The following is a 9,940-nucleotide window of genomic DNA, read 5'->3' on the forward strand; positions in this document are numbered from 1 at the left end:
TTGCATCCTATTTGGTTGCAACGCCGCCAGAGACGCCGCGGGGGCTCCGAGGTCATTAGGAATGCATTGATTCATTCTTAAGCTATGATAGATTGGACAAATTTAAAAGAGCTCCAGAACTTGTGGGGAGAAGGAGAAATATCTTGCACTATTCATGGGCTAATTATGGTCAAATCATGAGTGGAGTTCAACAAATGCAGGGTAATGGATATTCTGGTGTATTCGCGTGCAAGCTGGACTGTTAAAATTGGTCTAAAATCGTTGAATTTTACAATTTCTCGCGTATAAGCCGCACCACTGATTCACAATTTTCAACTACATATTCATGGTTTTAATAGGGAGTACAAATGTGTTACTTTAAAATATAAAAAAATTAAAAAATAAAATAAATTAAAATAAATTAACCAAAATAAATTAAAACAATTAAAATAGTTCGAAAAAAAATAAACAAAACAAAAAATAAACACAAAAAAAGAAATTAAAACAATTAAAATAGTTTAAAAAAAATGAAAGTAAATATAAAAAAAGAAATTAAAACAATTAAAATAGTTTAAAAAAACAAAAAAAAATGAAAGTAAATATAAAAAAGAAATTAAAACAATTGAACAATTATAATAGTTAAAAAAATTAACAAAACTAAAAAATGAACACAAAAAATAAATTAAAACAATTAAATAGTTTAAAAAATTTAAAAAAGTGAAAATACATTTAAAAAAAGAAATTAAAACAATTGAAATTGTCTAAAAATGAAAACAAAAATAAGTAAAATAATAATTAAATAAATAGAATTAGAAAATGGATATTAAAACAATTAAAATACTTCAAAATAATCTACAAATACAAATAATTAAATCATTTTTAAAAAAAGGTTATCTTGAATAAAGTTATTCAATACAATCCAAAAAAAATAATCACAAGTGGTATTACTGAGATACTGTAATAAATCAATTTTGCTGGATTGCATATTGGATTGGATATTATGTTATTTGCGAAAGGGTGTGGCCTGTACGTAAACAAATTAAAAAAGGAGATCATGTGAGCAGTACAACCAGGAAGTGTGTCTGTAGCGGTCTAATTAGTCATCCCTAGGTAAGATGGCGGCACCCTGACCAAGTAATGGCAGTTTTTTATTCACGTTTTACGCAAAATATGTTTTTTTTTTTCTTGAATTTCATTCCTAGACATCAAAAAAAAAATCTTAAGCGTTTTATCTGTTTATATTTTCTCTATTTTGAAATAAATGACCATATCGGCCATATTGTCTTGCATTATGGCATTTTTCCTTGTAGTTTCTTGCATGTAAAATCTAATTTATGCACATTTAAGCCTATATGATTGGGTGTTGTTATCATTTCCTTGGAAACCAATTGATTTAATGTTTATTTTACACAAAAAACTAAGAAAAAAAAACATACCGTGTTTGTTCATCTGTAGAAATACGCCCAGAAGCAAAAGTAGAGAGCCAATCAGGATCTGGACAAATTGCTTGGCCTATGTTTCTCGGTGTTTCTCGGTGTTTCTTGCCTGCATTTGCTTGTCTGTGCACTTGAAGGTTCACTGATTGCCTCTGAAGAGTGGCCTGAAAAAAAGAAGAAAAAAACACACTGAAAATAACACTGAGAACTAAAATACTAAGCATCAATCCGGTGTCACAGCTGTCAGGTTAAGTCGAGCTACTCAGAGTCTGACTGTCTGATATGAACTTTCTAAAATAAAACACATTGGATTTAAATGAATTAAGAATTTCCATTTAAATTATGCTATCAAAGAGGGTATAACATTTATATTTCTTTAGTTAGATTTTGGTAACCGTTGAAAATTGTTTCGATGTAGTTCTGCGTATGTGCATTTATGTCATTTGTGTTATGTATATCATTTTTTGTTCTGTTTTTAAATAACTTCAAAAATATGACATCGGTTACAGGTGTTTTTCATGTGTTACATGAACTGGAAGATGTTTGGTTTAACGCTCTGAGAAATGCTAATGTGTCAACACAAAACTATTGTATTTTCACGACTATAAGACACACTTAAAAGTCTTAAATTTTCTCCAAAATAGACAGGGGTGTCTTATAATCCAGTGTGCTTTATATATGAGAAAAAACAATGTGTTTATTGAGGGTGCGGCTTATAGTCGTGAAAATACGGTACTTTTGGTGTAATTTTAAGAGAAAAAGCCCAAAAAGTCGTTGAAAATGATTGCTTATTTTGACATAATGTGAACCGCAAATTGTTCAGGGTACACAGAATTATCTGAACACCATTTTGTGACGGGTTGAACTCTCACAAGCTGTTGTTAAGTGACGAAAACATAATAATTTCTTCACATTTTTAATCAGTCTAGAACAGACATGGGCAAACTACGGCCCGCGTGCCACATCCGGCCCGCTAGGCCAGTGTATCCCAACCTTTTTTGAGCCGAGGCACACTTTTTGCATTGAAAAAAATCTCAAGGGACACAACCATCTGAAAATCTTTGTCGCCTATATTTATAATAGTTATTCTCATCGAAGTTTTATCAGCAGAAATCGCATCAGAAATTATTCCAAAATCTAATTTTTCACAATGACCTAATGTCACGAAAATTTGGCCTGTGGACCCTGAACAACTTCCGGTTTGAGTGATGCAAATAACCAAGTAAAGTTATTGATCGCATCATTTTATGATTTTTCTCTAAATATTACTTAAATCTCCTAATATTCCGCAAAAAAAAATTGTTCTCACACAGACTTTACGTCGGCAAAAGTTGATGCCCTAGAAACCAGACAACTTCCGTTTCGACTTCGAGAAAAATAAGCAAAAAATTAGTGTTTCACAACTTGAATCAAATAATAGTATAATCTACAATTTAACTTCCATCATATTTTGATTTGAACCTTGTAATAGTTCCATTTTAATCTTATATTCATATTAATTTTTCTCTCTCAATATCACATTGTATGACTTCTTGCAATTTGTGGCATTTTTGAACATGATTATAACATTTAATTTGATCATATCATACCTGTCAACAACCTCTGCCGATAACTGCCCTTATAAATGATTATGATTCCCCGTATAAACCCCCCAAAAAACTTACAAGCACCATACAAACCCCAACAAAAACCTTGCAAACAGTTTGTAGTGACATGGCAGCATTTTATCCTTGGGAATACATATCATTAGTTTTGAACTTGGCTCTTAATTATAACTAAAAAGTTATCTCCAAACAAAGTTCACCCACCAAGATCTTGTGGGAGGAAACATGGCATCCCTCGAGATCCAAATGTTTGGCTCATGGCATACCGACAAAGTGGCATGCTTTCTCTCGACTTGGACGCTTACTCTCATTGGTATATTTCCCACAACGTATTGGCAGTCACCTCCCTAGAGTGAGGGGGAGAATTATCTCACTCCACTTGTCTACAGATGTGAAATACGAGAAGTAAATCAAGGCCAGCTAATTGATTTAGCTTGTTCCCCTTGGGTTTCTTGAAAATGTTGTCCTTTAAGACCGACAGATGATGAAAGGCAGCTGTGGCGCTAACGTTACAGGTGTTTCCGTTAAATCATCGGGACACATATGTCCAACCGTCTCAAAGGTTCCTTCCGGCGTTTTAGGCTCAGGTGGTGCAGACCAGTGCTATTCAAGCAAGACAATTATCTCTAAAAAACCTGTCCTGGGATCTGCTGTGGTTCGGCATGGCATAAACAGATGAGTTCAATGGCCTGGAAGATAATTAATTAACGAACAGAGCGTCTGTATCCGATGCCCTTGGTTGTCGTTGAGTTTTGCCGTGTTGAACATGGCGTCCTGAAACAAACAAAAAAAAAACCTGGCTCGGGTTTTGTTTCCCCCATCTGGGGAGGATGGTGTGATTGGCATGGTTTAATTCTCAGCAAGGTCTGAGTGGCACTCTTGTAATTATGTTTGCAAATATCTCGGTCGGGAAGTCAAGCTTCTTGACATGCAGAGGAAGTTTACACTTTGTTGGAGATGGCAAAAGATGAGAGAGATGTTGTGGGGGTATTTTTGGACTTTGTTGGTCGGTTTGAGGTGAATTAAGTTGATCTGTGGTAGACAAAGACATGGTAGATTTAAGTGAGATTTAAGAAAATGAAGATATTTTCTTCTAGACCAGAAGGGTGGGCAAACTTTTAGGCCTGAGGGCTACATTGACTTTAAAAATTTGATAGATGGGCGGAGTCAGCGCAAGATATGATACATATAAAAAAGTGCATTCGTTAAAAGTATGGTCGATGATCCAACTGAGTTTGTTACTAAGAATCAATGATGGAATTTTCATCTTTTAAAAATTGCATGTGCTAAATGTCCGACTATACAAATAATTTCTTATTGAAACTACCCAAAATTTTAGCTTGTCTATAGTAAAAAAAAAAATACAAAACATGTTCATGTCTGCCATTATGCATTTTAAAAAATTCAGGATTATTTTTGGGCCACTCTGTATTTTACCCAAAATATTTCCATTTATTTTAATCTTGCTTCCAAAACAGTTGCTCATAATAATTGTGATATAAAATGTACACTCCTTTTCAATGAATAAAGATTGACATCCAGCTAAACAACTTTACAGTGTAAAATAGTAAAATAAATAAACATAGATCAAACATTTTAGAGAAAAGCCAACAAATGGCGTCGAAATAAAGCAAGAATATTCTTATCTTTTCAAAATTAAAGGAATGACTTGAAAAGCAAACATGACAGGTCGTTTAAGTTAGCCGTCAGCTAATGCTACCTCAATTCAGACAGTAATTAGAGCCTAACAATTATTAAATAAGTCAATATCATCATGATCTCCATAGCAAAAGTGTATAAAATACCATCTCAACCACGTATAAAAGCAAAAAAAAACGAACACAAGAGCTTTTCATTGAAAGCCCAGTATTAAGAAAAATATTCACGTAGTCGCTCTGACACATTGTAATTGAAGGTACATAAGATAAAGCGGGCCGAAGCTCGCTTGCCGCCGTCAAGGGCGCGTGCCACCTCTGAAGGCAAATCTTTGGCCATCCTTGAGACTCATTTGTAACGAGCAAGAAAATAAATGAGTAAATAGACCAGCTCGTCTTCACAGTTTCTGTGCCGAGCCGCTTCTATTAATGGGATTCTTCGACCTTTCTCGCAAACAAAATGTAAGTGAAATGTTTAGAAGGCAGAGATGACAAAAGGTGGCTGGGGGGTGAAGGGAGGAGGAATCATGCACCAAGCTTCATTGAGATGCATGATGGGTATTTTCCACTGAGAATTTGTGCACTTTTATACATATTTGTGCTCAAAACTATTTCATGCGCATGCTATTGTTACAATTGAATACATCTACACTCTAGCGTAAATTAAAGTTTGATTTATTTTATAAAGGACAGCATGTATTAATGAACATATATATGTAAATATGTCAAGTTGTAGCTAAAAGCTAATTTCCATCTTTAGTCCCTTGTGTAGGTTGAGGGGAAATGATAATATACCCACACACACACCCACAAGTAGCACAGTTTTAAACAACTTTGTGATCGCAATTTTGTTAGTATAATAGCCAGGCTTTAAGATGATTGGCCAAGAGGTTCAGAGAAGGGAGTTCATGTATGTTAATTGGTATTGAGTTCCAGGTATGAAGGTGATTTGGCTAGTTTAGTACTCTTTTTGAATGGAACTGCACAGTCACCTCTAGAGCCAGCCCTTGGGTATCTATTGGGATTTTTTGTAAAATTGTATTCAGTGGAGAAGGACCTTTTTGATGGAAGATTTTGTAAACTAAGCATATTTGATTTCAATTCATGAGTCCATTAGTCCATTAATTTTGGAAGACATAACTGAAAAAAGCACTTTTTTGTGGGGAACTACACAGTCACTTCTAGAGCCAGCCCTTCATGTGTGGGAATTTTTTGGGTACAAAATCTTGCAATGGAGGAGGAGCTTTGTAATGGAAGATTTTGTAAACTAAGCATATTTGATTTCAATTCATGAGTCCACTAATTATAGCAGATGTAACTGAAAAAAGCATTTGTTTCGAAGGGAACTACACAGTCACCTCTAGAGCCAGCCATTGTTGTATGTGGTGGATTTTTTTGTACAAAATCTTGCAGTGGGGGAGGAGCTTTGAGTTGGAAAATTTTGTAAACTAAAGTTGCATTTGCATATGTAACAGTATTGTCCCAGTTCGAGCATTTGTGATTTATTTTAAATATCTAATAGTAGTTGTTAATTTTTGGCTTTCTGTCCAATAATAATGACCATCCGTTCATTGGGATAATTAGTTATTTTTTTGAAATTTTGCTTCCTGGTGATTGAAGTATCCAATGAGTCAAGGCCAAAAACACTCATCTCATTTTCTGAACCACTTTATCCTCATTATGTTCACGGAGGGTGCTGGAGCCTATCCCAACTCATTCCATAGTTGGGGGACACCCTGAATCGGTATCCAGCCAATCACAGGGCACCAAAAACATATTAAAAAGTATTTTTATTTCTGCATTATGTGAATATTTCCACTCACATGACATAAAATGTCTTGATAATTCGGACTTGGGCAGGTTGTGCTTTATTAAAATCAGCCCGAGGCTGGCATTTTTTGGTTCTGGCATTAAAAAGGCGGCTAATAAGGTTTTTGCATGGGAAATATTTCCAAATAGATTTCGCTTTGAATTAAATCTCAAGAGACTAATTGCCCTCTGGCAAGCCCGAGGCCGTGTTCTGTATACTCCGTATATCCGTACTGCTTGCATCTGGAGGCATGACATAATTAATCTACCGTTTACAGCCTCTTTTGTGTAGTTGAAGTTAAAGTCCAGGTAACTTTTTGGGAGAGATTCTGTTTCCTATCAAAATCTCTGTGAGCTTTATTTTGGCTACTGCAAATGTTATTTGTTTGTACTCGCAAGATATATTTCTCCATCAAGTCAAAGAAAACACGGTTTCTGTGTAAACATTTGACAGAAAGCAGCAGGTCTGTGGCGCAAAGCTATGGAATCCTTATAAACCCTGGAATAATTAACTCACCGTGAATTTATTTTACGGCTCAAAAAATACCACCTGTCAAATCAGTCCTGAGATGAAATATCTGTAAAAAGATACTTGATCCGTTGCCCGATATTTAAACAAAAGAGACATCAACTAAGATACTGATAATCAGCCCTAATTAACATTTGGCCCGCTGGCAAATTTAGACTTAATCATGCACACACTTTGTAAATGAGGAAATGCTACTCTTTTAAAGACATATTATCACACATTTTTTTTTACAGACTGATTAAATGATCGGATCTTGTCAACGGGTACTTAAAAAAATCAATCAAGACTAATGCAGTTCTAGAGTTAAATAAATAATGCAATAAAAATAATTCCTAGAATGGGTTGCCTCTGCATGGTGTGTCAAAGTGGCGGCCCGCGGGCCGAATCTGGCCCATTGCATGATTTTGTGTGGCCCGGGAAAGTGAATTATGAGCGCTGACTTTCTTATTAAATTTCCTGATTTTCTCCCTTTTAGATCAATAATTGTAATTTTTAAATATTTTTTTCTGTGATTTTAATCAAAAATAATTATGTATAATCTAAAAATATATTTAAAAAAAGCTAAATTAAACATTGTTTTAGATCTATAAAAAACTGAATATTGAGGGATTTTTTAATCTGGTTCTTTTAATCCATTTATCAAAAATATATATAATATACTGACTTTCTGTTTTAGGATCAAATTAAAATGAAGAGTATAGATGTATATTAGATTTTCTGATTTTCCCCCTTTTAGATCAATAATTGCAATTTTTTAATCAATTTTTCCTGTGTTTTTAGTTCAAAAATAATTTTGTAAAATCTAAAAATATATTTAAAAAAGTGAAAATAAACATTTAGCTCTATAAATAAATGGAATATTCAGGGCTTTTAATCCAGTTATTTTAATCCATTTATCAAAAATAAAATCTAAATATTATTGTATTTTTTATGATGAGTGAAGAGTATGTTAATACTTTAGCCCTTTTCTTCTGTTTATATTTATTATGTACTGTTAACGGATGCACTTTTCTATATGTATCATATCTTGTGCTGACCCCGCCCATCTGTCACATTTTTAAAGTCAATATGGCCCCCACCTGGGCCCAAAACTTTGCCCACCCCTTCTCTAAACCACCAAAGCATATGATGTCCTATCGTTAAAAAAAAGGAACATATAAAAAGTTCCCTCAACTAAAAGTTCACTTCAACTTCCAATCAAAAGTATAAGAGTCCAAGATTCCCAAGATAGCATTCCTTCCTTTAGCTGATTATCTCTATTCAAGTCTTCATGACCCTTCATGTGATTGGTGGCAAATGCTGGTGGCGGTGGCGGGTATTCTCGGCCGTCTCGATTGGCTCCCGGCGAGAGTGGACTTGAGACAGCCTGGCATTGATTACAATTGTTAATCAAGAATCAGTTTCTATACACTTCAAAGAAGAGGAGGAGAGTACTTTAAAGAGGCGGCAACGCTACATCACATGCCTCTTCATGCCGCAAAGAAGTGCTCACTTATGAAAAGTAGGTTGCTGATCCTCATCATTCGCTCCAAAAATGCCAAAAAATACACCCTTCTATTAACCGCCTTAAGATGTAAAGTTGTGTTCTTTGAGAATTAACCTTGAATAAATGCTAAAGAGAATACAGGAGACTTCTAAGGACAGAAATGTTGCTGTTCTGGGGTCCGGGGTTCGATCCCAGGTTGGTCCTGCTATGTGAAGTTTGCATGTTCTCCCTGGGCGTGTGTTGGTTTTCTTTGGGTACTCCAGTTTCACCTCCATATTGCAAAAACAGGCATGGTAGGCTGGTTGAGCACTCTAAACCTAGTTTCACCTAGCCATGATTGGTCGTTGGTCTCCTGTGCTCTGCTATTGGCTAACCACAAATTCAGGGTGTGGGCCCGAACCTGGCAAGGATAGGCTCCAGCAACCCCTCGCGACCCTTGTGAGGATAAGTGCTTCAGAAAATGAATGAATGGCTGCCTATTGTTTGATGGATCAAAAATGCGTCTCTACTAACAAAAAATCTGAAAAACTTCAAAAAAACTCTGGAAATAATTCATTTTGTAAGTAGAGGAATGACACCTATGTAAAGAATTAAGTTTGTAAGTAGACATACCCATTTTGTAAGTAGAAGTATCCATTTTGTAAGTAGAGGTATCCATTTTGTAAGTAGAGGTATCCATTTTGTAAGTAGAGGGACCACTGGAAAGAAGTAATTTTGTAAGTAGAGGTACCCATTTCGTAAATAGAGGTACCACAGGAAATAATTAATTGTGTAAGTAGAGGTACCCATTTTGTAAGTAGAGGTACCCATTGTGTAAGTAGAGGTACCACAGGAAATATTTAATTTTGTAACTAGAGGTACCACACCTCTGGAAAAAAATCATTTTGTAAGTAGAGGTACCACTTTTGCAAGTAGAGGTAGCACAGGAAAGTATTCATTTTGTAAGTAGAGGTACCACTGTATATTCATGTCTTCCACTGAAAATACCTTCACACACTTTAAATCACAAATGCTAGCAGCAAAAAAATAATTTGCCTGTCCAAACCAGTCTTTAGTTGCTCCATCTCCACAGGCCCCGCCCACTCCAACCCATAAGCCATTACTTCATCGTTTTATCCTAACTATGTGTTGACACAGTTTATCTCTCCCCTGCATCGTAGATCATGGCAATCTACAAATGTCGTGAGAATTAAGAGTCGTTGGAGAGCCGTGAATTTTTTTTCCGTCATTTCGAAGGGCCGAAAGGGGTGCTGGATAGTTAGAGGCGAAGTAGGAATCATTACAGTGGCGATAAGTCACCCACTCGGGCGTTAAAAAAGCACCAAGGAAATAAATTTGCATGGCCTGTGAGGTGATTAAATGCCTTTAATTCTTGATGATTCTGAGCGAATGGTCTCCGATGATTTCCAAAAGGCAGGTGTGTGCATCCCAGTAGTGCCATA

At 35.4% G+C, this 9,940-nt stretch overlaps 1 long non-coding RNA gene across 1 annotated transcript in view; it reads right to left on the reverse strand.

Annotated features, from left to right (window-relative positions):
* The window catches only part of LOC144194630 (uncharacterized), a 31,512-nt gene extending 22,317 nt beyond the window's left edge, over window positions 1–9,195 (reverse strand). The window contains exons 1-2 of the long non-coding RNA XR_013325939.1: window positions 9,111–9,195; window positions 1,416–1,579 (exon numbers count right to left, since the gene is read on the reverse strand). This is a non-coding gene — a long non-coding RNA (uncharacterized LOC144194630). The remainder of the gene's footprint in view (window positions 1–1,415; window positions 1,580–9,110) is intronic.
* Window positions 9,196–9,940: the final 745 nt, after the last annotated feature.

The sequence above is a fragment of the Stigmatopora nigra genome, chromosome 3, assembly GCF_051989575.1.
Source record: "Stigmatopora nigra isolate UIUO_SnigA chromosome 3, RoL_Snig_1.1, whole genome shotgun sequence".
In the NCBI taxonomy this organism is placed as follows: domain Eukaryota; kingdom Metazoa; phylum Chordata; class Actinopteri; order Syngnathiformes; family Syngnathidae; genus Stigmatopora; species Stigmatopora nigra.